Genomic DNA, 14,394 nt, shown 5'->3' on the forward strand with positions numbered 1-14,394 from the left:
TAGGGCCAGCAGAGCTCCTGAACACTTCTGCATAAATGTCTGAAATAAAATCAAAACAAAATTTTAACCTTAAGTAAAATGTCTACAAATTAGAGAAAAATGATAGCTAAGTAAAAAAACTATAAACATCTGCAAATGCCGTTAGTGGGGGTTTAGGAGCAGAATAGAAGGCAGAACTGGTCATGGGCTTGAAAAGTCAAGAGAACTGGGGAAAATGTGATTCAAGAGGGAATCAGAAGCTAAAGGAAAAGATGAGGCAAGAAGTTTTGAGTCTCAGTAAAATGCAAACTAGAAAGATAGGAGACTATACCCAGCCAGAGGTAGGGTATTAGCATTTGCTATGAACATTGTTAATAGGAAATATGAATTAGCATCACAGTGAGTTATCTGCTCTATATCCACTAGGATGATTAAAATTTTAAATTTGATTATACCAAGTACTGATGAAGAGAAACAATTTCAATGAATTACTAATGCAAGTGAAAGAAAAACAGTTTAATAACTTCTCACTGAGTTATCATATGACCAAGCAATTCCAATTGTAAAAACAAAGAACAAGCCAAACACATAAAGATTTAATACAAGAGAGAAGGTTTTGTGGTTAACAGCCCTTGCTGCTAACAATTAAATGCTAATAATCCTTAAAGAGGATCTCATCTGGGTTAGGTTCCTAGCACCCACGAGGTGGCTCCATGTGCAACTTTAGCACTAGGGAATTTAATGCCCTTTTCTGAACTCCTTAGGCAACAGGCACACTTTTCACATATACATGCAGGCAAAACACACATAAAATTAAATTAAATTGAGGTGTAGAGAGATGGCTCAGTGGTTAAGAGCACTGACTGCTGCTCTTCCAGAGGTCCTGATTTTAAATCCCAGCAACTGCATGGTGGCTCAACCATCCGTAATGAGATCTGACGCTCTTTTCTGGTGTGTGTGAAGACAGCTATGGTGTACTCATCAAATAAAAGAAAAAAAGGAAACATTTTTAAAAATTAAATTAAAAAGAGAGATTCAGGGGCTGGCTGGTCATGTAGCTAGGGGTAGAGAACTTCCCTGTAGGCTTAAAGCCCTGTGGTTAGATTAGAAGCAAGCAAAAACAGAACAAATGTGTCTATTTCAGTGTTCAACAGAGGAGTTGCAATCACTGAACCAATCCTAATCCTGTTTTTACTACTTTTCTGCATAGAAGCTCTCACAGCTAACTATGGCTCACAGCATCCGTTACCCTAGGACCCCAGGAGCCTCTTTCCATGCCAAGAATTGCTTGAGTGAGACAAGCTACTGGGCAAGTGTAATACAGATGGCATCTGCTAATCAACAAGACCTTAGATGGAATACGCTAAAACAAGCTCCCCCCGCCCCAAAACTCAATCTATTCTTTTATCCATTCAGGGTCACTCCTTTCCAGGAGAAATAAAACATGTGATTTTTAAGTCAAACTATAAAAAAAGAGGAGATTCCCCGATATCAGACAGTGGCAAATTGATATAACAAACTGTCAAAGGCATGTTGGGTTGCCTGTTTTTTAATTTTTCTGTTCTTCTTGGCTTAAAAGCTATTCTTCTCTACTGAGATACTGTAGCAGTAACTTAAAGCCACAATTCGGTACATATAATACTGACAGAATGAGAAATATTTGTATCTTCCAAAGTCAACAAACAACATGCGCTTCCTTAGGAAACCTTAGCAATTTGCAAACTCACCTGAGTTTGTGTGACAACCTAAGATCTCTGGGACAGAAAGGACACAGGTCTAGAATGAGTAAAACGTTAAGAATCCCAAGAAGCTCTATTACTTGATGGTTACAAAGAGACACATTTGCAAAGGTCACAGAAGTTCACAAATAGCTCAGATAGTGTCATTAAACTCTTGGGAAGGTTTTCAAAGCTGTCAAGAGTGCTAAATGTTACTGAGGAAGGTAAAAATCCAGGAGGGAAATAGATCCAGGTGCCTACGTAGAGCAGAAGGGAAATGTACAGAGAGGAACAGATGGATCTGCTCTCCTCTAGCAAAACACTAACCACAAAACTGCTTCAAGTGAACTCTAATACATCCACACCAAGAAAATCACAGTCATCAAGCAGACTCCGTTATCAGCTCATAAATAAATGCATCCTATGTTACCAACAAGAAGCTTATCTCCTAAAACACAGCCACCCAGGAAAGGCATTGCAAAACTCTAGAAACCTCATAATTATCAAGTTTCTAGGTTGCCTCAAGTTTTACTAATTTACTACCCATTAAAAATTTTCCTTATATCATTGAGGAAAAAAAATTACATTTTTAAACATTTTTCCTTCTATCCTAAAAGAATAAAATATGACTATTGGCTTTTTAGGTCTTTTCCCAACATCTAAATCAATACAAGAATTCTCTTCTCTGTAGTCACAAAATTTTACTCTTCCTGAAGCTACGGAATGAAGAGGGCAGTCCTTGTCAACCAGAGACCAATGGAGCAGAGATGCAGGAGAGAAACTGAGAAAGCATTCAGGCTAATCATTTTTCAAAGTTCCAGTGTTCCCCAGAGCACATAAATGAGTAAATCCTTACCTGAGTAACTATTAAAATGTAATCAACAGGCAGTGCTTAAATGGCTGCTAGTAAAATTATTATGTATATAATTATGTTCATCTCTACTTAATGTGGTATGGTTAAATTTTAAGAAAATTAAACATTTTCTCTAGTTCAGAATAAGGGAAATATATATTTATGATAGAAATAAAAATTTAAAGTTTTTTTCTTCTATTGCAAACCTGAAGAAATAAAACATGTCTGGGGGGAAAAAAAATCATTCACCAACCATAACAAAAACGTTGGCATTGACTGCCCCCCCCAACCCCCACACCAGCACACTTCTGACTTTCTGAAAACAAACATAGACGAGAATACCACTAGCAGCTGTGAAAATGATACTAAGTCATCAGTAAATTATAAGAAAAATTTACAGAAAAATTAGTTCATTTACAATGCAAAATGAAATCGACTAAGTCAAGCATATATGTGCTCAAGTACTGCTATCATTATCTTTACTAAGTAGTTAGTAATTTTGAATTTTGCCTTAAAACAACTTTGTTCTTTATTCTGCAACACTGGTCCACCAGCTCCTCAAGCAGATACAACCTATCACACCTAGAGACTAGCTCCTGACAGGAAGAATCAGCACCATTGGGAAACAAAGACTGCCCCTAAGCACAGGCATGTCTGAAGCCACTGTGTGTGTACAATTATCTTCTTTACCTTTCACTGAAAACCTGTAAATGCTGGAGAAGTGTTAATACATTATTTTCAACCCTGGAACTACACAGAATAGTTCATCTTACATGTACTTTTAAAGTCTCCAAGTACAGAAACACAGTGACAAAGGCTATTTACTTATTACAAGTTCAGAAACAGGTAATAATTGCTCTCCTTAAGACCTTCTCTAAAACTGTTCCTGGTATATTTTCTTAGATGAAAATGGTCTTTTTGGTATAAGCTTACAGAAGCAGCATACACTCAGGAGAGCTGGCACCAACAAAGCCAGTATAAAATATTAAGCTTTGAACATGCTGAGAGCAATACTCATAATAAATAAATAAAACAGCCAACAGAGATATACAATTGCTCACTAAAGTGGGTAAAAATGTTCCCAATTTCTTTCAGCTAATTTTAATATCAAGAAAATGGGTTTAGATTCATCTATATCTTTAAAAATGGGGTTTAAAATAGGCTATTTGCTTAGACAAAAACTAGCCAACAACTCAGAGCTCCAAAGGCACAATATAACAAAAAATTAAGGGGCTATTCTCAGGGAACCCTGAAGATGTCCTGTGGGCAGCAATAGAAAGAAGCAAAATCTTCCTGGAAAGCAATTTAGCCAGTGAGTGTGGACATCCATTATCTATGTCAGCCTACTCCACAGGAGACTTTTTCCTAAATAAATTACTATTTTGCAAAAAGTAAAGCATTGTAGTATACAGATATACAGTCTTTGTAATACCATTTAAAATACTGAAAAATTAAGAACAATCTAAAGGAAAAGACAAAAGACTAGATTAACTCCATACTAACTCTAGAGGACTGCAAAGCTATTAGAACTAAACAGTTCTAACTTGAGATGTCCAGTACATAATTATTCACAATTGTTGTAAAATTCAGGAATATACGCTACAGAGGTGGAAGGAAAATGAGGCCATGCATTGTACTGTGAGCATACATGTGACTTCCTGATTGTACTACAATATTGCTTTAGCAATAGACACAAGAGAAAAGCATTGATTTTAAACGCTTCGAGTGATCTGGAACAAACAGCATAGCAGACACAAACACCCTGGCTGGGAGGGCTGGGCTGGCACCTGTCCTGATTATTAAAGGGAACTTTTTATACCTTGATTTCTGAGGGCAAAGGTCACAGAGGAAAGAAAGAAAAGAAAAAAAAAATAAAAAGAATACTGAGGTATGCTTCCAATTATTTAGGTTAAAAAAGGTTAAAAGATCCACATACACTTTTTTCAAGTTTTGATAGCCCACCTATAGCTCTTAAAACACTATCCGCTTCCTGTTTTAAAGGGATACTAATCCCTTCAACCTTCAAAAAATGAAATCTAAAGAAAGTTTTATTTTACTATATATAACATTTATCAATGACTTTTCTACAGACAAAGCTAAAATTGTGAAATACTAAAATGTCAACATACTGCTAAATTTAAAATAAACTGGAGTTAAAGTGGGGAGTGGTACACTAAGTAAAAAAAAAAATCAAATACTTAGTATTTCCATTTTTTAAAAAGAACAAATTTCTCATTCTCTTAGCAAATTAACAGTTTAGATTTAAGGAAAATGACAAATAGACCTCCTTAGAATGTCATTTATAAAAACTGACAAATGACTGCTTCAACTCTGATTTAAGAGAAAAGCTTGTTAGTGAAGATGATTTTGATTCAAAGGTTTTTACTGGCACTCACATTCTAAACTAAAAATAATAATAAAGTCAAGTTTGATGCTCTGAGCACCTATTTCCTGTTCAAACAGCCCTTTTGTTCTGCTTCCCTGCTTAATTTTAATGTTCAGTTTGCATCAGAAAATAGAAACAATGACAAAGCCGAGTATACACAAAAGCATAAAGGAGCCCAAGTATAAAGTATAAGATTATTAAAAGATTAGAACAAAAATCCTACCAACAAAACCTCCACAATTTTCTGTTTGCTTCACCTCAGATTAACTTCACTTGAAGCTGTACTCCAAAGCAACCAAACCTGAATACCAAGCTCCACCTCCCGCAATTCTAGTGGCCAGAGAGTCAAATCTCCTCCCTGTTAGTGAGGCTGATAGCTGGGATTGGATACGACTAATATCCATTATTTTAAAGAACTTTTCCTCGCTAGCAGGTTAGGTTAAACACACTAAACCCCTGGATAAGCTGGTTTCTTAAAGAAACAGGCTGTAATGTTTCAGTTTTCCCATCATAAGCAATTTGCTTTCTTTTGTTTGGGTTAAAATACAATGAAAATTCACAGAATCAACTTTCATTTGCTTGAGGATAAGCTATGCATGATTCACACTTCTAATATACGTAATGTGGCATTTTCACAGAACCACGGATATAAAGTTATGCTCTAAACAGATTTTCCCTTTTTAACAGAGTTCACATTTTGTCTGAAAAATTGTGAGGATCTACATAAAATTCACTATAAATTTTGCTAAGAACAAACTGCGTGTTCTCTAGGACATAGTGAGAGGACAATTAACTTAAGAAAAAAGAAACAGCATTTAAAAAACAAACCCTAAATGCTAAAACAAACACTCATTTCTAAGCTAAACCCTAAATGCTAAGAGTCACTTCTAAGCTATCTGTCAAATTCACTGACACAGTCTAGGGGTATCACAACACAGTATAAAATTCTCAGTGGCCCTAAAGACTGCTATTTCCTGTTAAAAACTGATTATTCACGGCAAAAGGAGATCTAAAGACACAAGGCAACTTGTCTAATGGCACATTCAGGAACAAAGTTAACTTGTTTATTTCACAGTGTTAAGGATCTAACCCAGAGCCTCAAATATGCTAGACAAGCCCCCTGCCATGGGTCCCAGGTAGAAAGTTCAGGGAGGTTTACGTCACCCCCTCTCCGGAGTTGTTTTACTTATTTTTTGTTTGTTTGGAACAGAGTCCTTACTATAAAGGTCAGACTGGCCCAGAAGTCACTATGTTGTCTTCTAAGCAGGAGGCTGCCTTAGATTCCCAAGTGCTGGGAAGGAAAGAAATTATTATTACCAAATGTAGATGAAATGTGTGTTCCCTTTAAACTATCCAAGGAGCTGTGATGGCATAATGGCATTTTTCACTATACTCTTAAAGAGACATACACTACAGAGATTCTGACTTTTAAAGAAAAAATTCCTACTGTCACTTATACATGACTACAACAATTGCTGTACTTTATGGTTTAATTAGAATTATTTACATTTTAGTGGCTTAGCCCAAACTTTTTTTCTGACATTTTAAGCATTTCCTGATTCAATAACTAGCATTTAAGATGTTTAGTAAAATACATTTTTCACTCCTACCAATACTTTAACTATAGCTGGTAAAAATAACATAAAAATAAGGCATTTTAAAGGGGTTCTTCTGATTTTCTGGTTTATGAGAAAAAGTGAAGCTGGCCTTGAACTCCTCCTCCTCCCTCTATCTCCTGAGTTCTAGGATTGCAAGCAAGTAGCACCATGCCTGCTACAACAGTGGGTCTTAAAATGTTTTCAATAAGCTTATGTATTAAAGAATTTTAAATTTAAATTTGCAGTTTTCAAAGTTCAGAATCTTTCAACAATTTTTTTTCTCAGAGAAAAATTCTATGTTTGAACAGAAAGCCAACAAAATTGTTTTGAATACAAAAAGAAGTCTTTGTACCAAACTAAAAATTCACATAATTGCAACTAGACATGAATATGGAGCAATACCCTGGTGAAGCCCAAACAGCTGCATATTCTATTATGCCCTTTAAGTGGACAAACTGAAAGAGCCAATTCACAGAAGCCTAGTCCCAAGATCCTTTGCAACAACTCATTGCTTTGAATGCCTAGCACTTCATGAGTCAAGTTCAGGTTTTCTTCCTAGTGTGCGACACTCTTGCAAAACAACATTGGAAGAGAAGTACAGGAACAATTATCAAAAAGAAAACATCTAATTTTCAGCGCAGACGGAGGAAGACAGACCAAACTTTTACAAGTGAGAGAAGGAAAAAAAGTTCAACTGGCAAACAGGATCAGATTGGTAAGATAGCTCAGCAAGTAAAGGCACCTGCCACTGATCTCCTCCTGATCCCCAGGACCTACATGGCGGAAGGAAAGAAGTGACTCCTACAAGTAGTACTCTGCCTCCATATGTACTAAGTGAGATAGATATACACTGACATGCACAGAAAATAAATATTCATTTGCTTTTTTTACAAATTGGCAAGAATGGAATGAGTAGACAATTTTGAGCACCAAACAAACTACTGCTGTGGGACAATTTCCCCTTCAAAGTGAATTACTTGTAAGAAAGACACTAATCATATGTTAGCACAGCACTAATATTAACACTAGTCTATTACCAAGACAACAGAGGGAAGATGTCAGCTAACTGGGGTGGTACATGCCTGTACTCCCACCACCAAGGAGGCTGAGGCAAGGGGATGACCACAAGTAATGCCAGTCTTGACTACATACCAAGATTCTATCTCAAAACCACAAAAACAAAAAAGAAGAGAAAGAACATCAAGGTGATAATCATCATTTGAGGTACATGATTAAAATTAATGTGTTTTATGCTATGTCTAGAAGCAGATGGTCACAAAAACAAGTTCAAGGAAGTCATATTAAACCCAGAAGCTATGCCAGTCTATACTACATGACAACATCGCGTGGTTAGAACAAAGAGTCTGCATGAAGCTGTTGAGAAGCTTTGTGTGTGACCACGCCATTTTCTAAATATCAAGTAGTCAGAGAAATATACTGTATATTCTTTATAGGAGTCCAGACATTTTTCCAAACCTAATCAGCTCAAAAATTAAATAATAAAACAAAAACAAAAACAATAAACCATCACTGAACAAAATAAACAACTTGGTCAGACCTGTTTTGATGAAAATAATCCTACCCAGGGCTGGGGGTGGGGAGAGACTAAAAGTACAGTTGGAAAGTACTTGCTCACTATGCACAGAGCCCTGGGATTGATCCCCAGAACCACAGGAATTTCGCTTCCAGGCACTATATACAAGGCATGCCGATAATCCTACCACTCAAAAGGTGGAAACAGGAAGATCAGTCATTTATAGTCATCCTTGGATACTAATATATAGTGTCAGGCCTGTCTACACTACAAGAGACATTGTCACAAAACCAAACAAAACCAAACAACCTAAAAAGAATTGTACCCATTCTTACAAAAGCAATCCTGTCATTCTCTCTAGACAGAGCTGGTGATGTACAAAGTCAGGGAAAAAAAAAAAAAAAAGACACCACCCTTGACTTAAGTGTAACATGCTAGGATCAGTGAGAATAGAGTCTGAAATCAACTATCCAAGTGATAAGGAAAACAATTTTCAAAGCATACTCCCCTGGCAGACACATGTAACCTCCAGCAGTGAGGGATGTGCTTTAGTTTTCAACTCTTGGTGTGGTTTATCTTCTTACCAGGGGTGGAGGAGAGCACAAAGTGTGTATGCCTAGGGGTTGGCCACGGCCCATTCACACATGCACTGCACACAAAGGAAACATTAAGAAAATTAAGGCAAACTACAGATAGGAAAGAATAATCCAAGCTGATAGAAACAAACTCTTTAAAAAGAGTCAGTAACCTGCTTTGTTTTAGGTCTGTAAAACGATTAAACAAGATCACCAATAAGCACAAACTAAATGGGGATCAAAATAAGAAGAAAAAAATGTAAGGAAAAACATTCATAATTTCACATATTAAGATGTACTGTTCAGGTTAGAGGCAAACATTATTTAATAAAAAGGAACGTGCACAAAGTAAATGTTCCATGGGTCTAAATGAAACTTCTAGATGGAGAAAAAGAAACTGCTTTTGTTTTCTTGTACCTATTTGGTTGCCTAAACCAGAAAATATAAGTAAAAGATTAAAAGACAAAGATTAATTATCAGATAGCTATCAAAAAGATTATTTTTTTTTAAATCACTGCTACAAATAAAGCAATCTTACAATTAATTTTTGAAAAGTAGAAACTGAACAGATAAGTCTCTTGTCACATATCTTGCTTTTGGAGAGGATCCAAATTCAGTGTCTAGTACCAACAATTGGGTGGCTCACAAGTGCCTGTAGCTCCAGGGGAGCTAGCTAACATCCTCTTCCAGAGTCCATGGGTACCTGCACTCACACATTTGCAATCCCCTTCCCCACCTGCTGAACACATATACACATATTAGACAATAAAATAATCTTTATAAAAGAGTCTCTTGTCTGTCAACTCACCGTCAACAAAATGAACAAAGTCTCTACCTCTTAAGAAACTTGTGAGAAGAGTGAAAACATGTCCAAATAAAATTAACTAGAGCATTCATTTCCAATTTTCTGAGTCAAAGATTAAAATGTAAAAATTTTAACATTTAAATATATCATTATTCAATACACACTTGTTTGTTTGTTTGTTTGTTTGTAGACAAGTCTCTCTATGTAGTCCTGGCTATACTGGAACTTGCTATGTAGACCAGCCTGGCCTTGCAAAGATTTGCCTGTCTGTGCCTTTGTGGGCTGGGGATTAAAAATCACTTACCATCACATTTTGTTTTAAACTTTCATTCTTGTTTGAAAACAAATGTCAATTTTGTATTTTAATTCTGACTTACCACATTTTAAGAGCTAGGCATGGCTATTTTAACTAAAATAACGTGGCCATAAGCCACACCCTTATAAATTAAGATTAATTTTTATTAATGCAAAAGACTCCCTATCTCTCCTATGGCTACTGAGCATCTACAATGTGACCAATATAAACGAGGGACTGCAGTTTAATATTATGTCATTTTAACTGTTTAAACAGCCAGAGGGGCTGGTAGTTAGCAGACCAGCAAGCACAGCACTGGTTCAAGAAACAAATACTAGAACCACGCTTGATTAATGGACTCCAAGTGCTAACTGAATTCAAAAGAAATGCTTACTCTGAATAAGCTACACAACCAACAGAAAGATTAAGGCCTATTTCCTATAACAGGAAAGAGTTCTCAAGAAAATCACAATGAAGCAAAGACTGTGTGGGTAGCGGTCTGAGTTGGCAAACAAAACAAAATAAATAACAACTAGGTAATTCATAAGAAATGATGAAGATAAAATAACCAGGGCCAAAATAACATCCTTGATTAATGGAGTTCTCCAAAATAAGAACTGAGCTTGTCTCATTCACCCCTCAACCAGCAGACTCCTGACAATCTAAATTTTCCCTCAAGTGCTAGGTCAAACCAAACACTGTATCTGATCAACTGTTACCTCCGCAGTGATGCATGTTGAAAGTGCCCAGTTAGTACCTATCATATCTTTCTTTCTAAACACTTTACAACCTAAAACTTCCTGTCTGTTGCTTTATTTAATTGCCTACCATTCTTATATTTACAAACTCCAGGAAAGCAAGGAACACATCCTGGCCATAGCAGTACCTTCAATACTCAACACAAAGTCTGCTGTGTATCAGGTGCTCAGAATGTGGAAAGGGAGAAAATGCAAGTACAGGAACTCACAGGGCTCAGTGCAAGCCCAGGGAAAGCCTTTGCCCATTGAGTCAGACCCAGAGTCTGACACCCAACAACCAAGATTTGGAGTGAGAGGTAGTATTAGTACCAAACCACTAAATAAACAAAACAAAATCAAGTATGTATTCATTTTAGCATGTAAATAAAAGTGTTTTTATTATATAGAGAAACACAGGGGTGGAGGGTGTTGTTGATAAATTTTAAGTTTTTGTTTGTGTGCAAATCCAAAAGTATCCACAATGAGGTGGAGATTGGGGGTGCATCTGCCAGAGGGCACATCTGGAGGTCAGAGGACAACTCTAGCTAGTTCTTTCCTTCCATCTTTGCATGGAAACTGACGATGAAGTCTGGTCACCGGACTTTTGTGGCCTGACCCCACAGTCATATTTTTGACAGAATTTTTAATAACTAAACATCTAGTTATTTCAATTTCAATTTATGTAAACAACACATCTCAGAACAACAGAAATATGGATTAAAAAAAGAAACTTTAAAGAGGTACTAGAGAGATAATTGAGACATGAAGATCCAGTTCTGCTCTTACAGAGGGTCTGAGTTCAGTTTCGGGCATACACACCCACACTGGGCAGCTCACAACCACCTGTAACTCCAGCTCCATGAGAATGCCATGCCTCTGGCCTCCAATGACACCTGCATATTCTGCACACACACACCCCAAACTGTAATAAAAATAAATACTTGAAAAGAATGTAAAGTTATCTGGGAATGAGACTACTTTAATATAAAAGCAGAGTAAAGTCATAAAAATGTAAGTGTTGCACTGGCTACATATATAAGCCTGATAGTCTGAGTTTGATCCCCCAGATCCACAAAGTCATATTCTGACCTCCATAAATGTTTTATACCATGCACGTATGCATGCACCAATCATCCGCAACATACACGCAATACTAACTTTTTTTAATATAAGTATTGGGCTGGAAGATGGATCAGTGACTAGGAATGCATACTGCTTTTTTAGAGGACCTGATTTTGGATCTCAACAGCCGTATCATACAGCCATATCATACAACTTGACTGTAACTCCAGCTCCAAGGGGTTCAATACTCATTTCTGGACACCTCCCCACCCCCAAGAAACCAGTGTTCACTCCATGTACACACACACACACTTACTTTTCAAATGAAATAAAAATGTAAAAGTAATAACCAAGATATTTTAAAAATTCAATAGGAAAAAAGAGAAAGGAGGAAGGCCTATAAGCAAATACAAGGGAAATGAAGAGCCAGGAAAAATATTTGCAATACAGAGTAAAAGACTGCTATCCTAGACAGATAAAAGGCACAATAAAAAAGATCTTACAAGTATAAACACTGAATCATGGCCAATCTGAACTAGGACACACTGCAGGTAGATGGTACACATCAGCTCCAAAAGTGCAAAATATCCCACAAATAATCTCTCACATTCATCGCATATTGAAAGTACTGCATCTTAGGTTAAATCAAAATATATTTCACTGCCTTTCTCTTGTCCTAGGGCCACGAGAAAATTTTAAATTAACATGGCTCAGATTTGCAATTTGCATTCATTTCTATCGGCACAACCAGTGTAGGTTATATAAACCACAGTAAAACTGTGTCTGAATTTTATCTCATGGATCGAAAAGTCACTGAAGGACTTTGAGCCTAGGACTATCATATCTATAAACACATTCAGGGCTGGCAAGATGGCTTAAGTGGGTAAAAGTTCTTGCTGGGCAAGCCTGAGACCTGAGTTTGATCCCAAGAACCCATGTAAACATTGAAAGGAAGAAACTACAAAGTTGTTCTGACCTCTACACTCACACATTTCACTTCACTTTACATTGTATCACATACATACACACCCACAGACAAGAGATAGAGAATTAAACACACATACACATACACACACACACACACACACACATTTAAACATCTTCTAGACACTAGAGCAGCCAGCACAGACTATAGGGAGCAAAACCTGAAGGAAGGGTAACAATTAGATGAGTACTGTTACCATCTTCTATAAAACAAAGGAGTTGGGACATTACATTTGGAGTAAGTTTTGAAAGTGGAACCAGCCTATCCACATTTAGAACCCTTAGAACACCTAGACTCACACTATCCTGCCTCAGTCTCTGGAGTAGCTGGGACTACAGTGGCATAAACAAGACACACACATACCCCACACACTTTGATAAAAATTTTAAGAAAAAATTTGAAATGCTTATAAAGACTTTAAAATGAATGTTCATGTGCTTTGACTCAGCATCAGTACCAAGACTGAATCCTAAAGAAACATGTAATAGCTTAGGAGATACAAAATACACAGGAAGACCACAGGTATGCTTGACAAAATGTTAATTAACGATGCTTATCTGTGGAAGTACTTGTGTTCCTACACATCTTAAAAATGTGGGAGAAATCCCCAAACTCTCTGTCAGTGTGATTTGTAATAAAATACAGAACTAAGTTTTAAAAGCAGAAGCAACTACACTATAAAAACAAAATATCTGCAAACTACAAACATCAAAAAAAAAAAAATGCCCCCTCAGCCAGATGTGGTGCCACACGCCTTTAATCCTATCACTGGAGACAGTGACTGGGGGAATCTCATGAGTTCCAGGCCAGCCTAGTCTATATAGAGAGTTCTAGGCTTTATAGTGAGACCCTATCTAAAAAAATTAAGAAGCTCCTCTCTCATGCCTTCAACAAGTTATTCAAAGCGTACACACACATGTGTGCGCGTGCGCGCGCACACGCGCGCGTACACACACACACACACACACACACACACAAAGGAGCAAAATTAAGAATTAAAGACATTTGTCTAGAGCAAACCCTAGGGCATTCTTAAACCTAAAAAATACTTCAATGTGTGGTTGACAAGTCCTGAAATACTTAGTACACTCACATAGCGTTCTCAAAAGTGGCGGAGGGTCACGTGGGTCCTAATGTTTCCCTTAAAGGATCTGCCCTCTGACACTCTCCCTCCAACAAAGCCTGTGCCAACTAGGCAGAGAAAGCTTACTACAAGTTTCTTTTGCAAGACTGTTTTAAGGCAAAGAAGACTCCTCAATAATCTGCCCAAGTCTGCAGGGAGGGGAGGAGTGGTGGAGAACAGAAAGGGTGGCTTTACAAAACATGGAGAGTTTTCTCCCACTTGCTGGTTTTGCCCTGAGAAGTACCAAATAGTGCCAAACTTTCTACAGCCGGCTTGAAGGGGTTCGGTGTAGAGATGAACAGAAATCTTAGTTCCTCATGCAAACATAGCAACTAGGAGCCAGCCACAAGGACCGTGAGTCTTCCTGCTTAAAGGAAGGCAGCAGAATCGTAACGTTTTCATTTCTACTTTATTACTGATTGCCTACAACTTTCTACCACGATCTACGGTATTTACTTTTCGACAGACAACTTGGGCAACAACAGCTGCAAGAAGAAAAGTTCCCAGAGTACACTTGTTAGAAGCAAAACAAGAAACACCATCGGAAACACCGGGGTGAAGGGAGGAACACGGCATTAAGAAACAATGAAATAGATGAACCACAACCATACACTATCTGTCCAAAGTTCAAAGGGCAAGGAACCTAAAGTGACACTGTTTGAAGAGATTAGTGGGTGACAAAACTAATTTTTTTTTTTTTTTTTTGGTGGTTTTTTCGAGACAGGGTTTCTCTGTGTAGCTCTG

At 37.2% G+C, this 14,394-nt stretch overlaps 1 protein-coding gene across 7 annotated transcripts in view; it reads right to left on the minus strand.

Moving 5' to 3' along the window:
• Window positions 1-14,394, minus strand: part of Zfand6 (zinc finger AN1-type containing 6) — a 67,300-nt gene that overhangs the window by 51,277 nt on the left and 1,629 nt on the right. For 2 of the 7 annotated variants that reach the window (XM_029479080.1, XM_029479081.1), the window contains exon 1: window positions 5,160-5,741. The exons of 4 other annotated variants lie outside the window; for them this stretch is intronic. The gene's annotated coding sequence lies outside the window, so the exon portion shown is untranslated. Of the gene's footprint in view, window positions 1-5,159; window positions 5,742-14,394 lie in introns of those variants that run through there. One more of the 7 variants, XM_029479078.1, reaches the window with a different exon arrangement.

This window comes from Mus caroli, chromosome 7 (assembly GCF_900094665.2).
Source record: "Mus caroli chromosome 7, CAROLI_EIJ_v1.1, whole genome shotgun sequence".
NCBI classification, from domain to species: domain Eukaryota; kingdom Metazoa; phylum Chordata; class Mammalia; order Rodentia; family Muridae; genus Mus; species Mus caroli.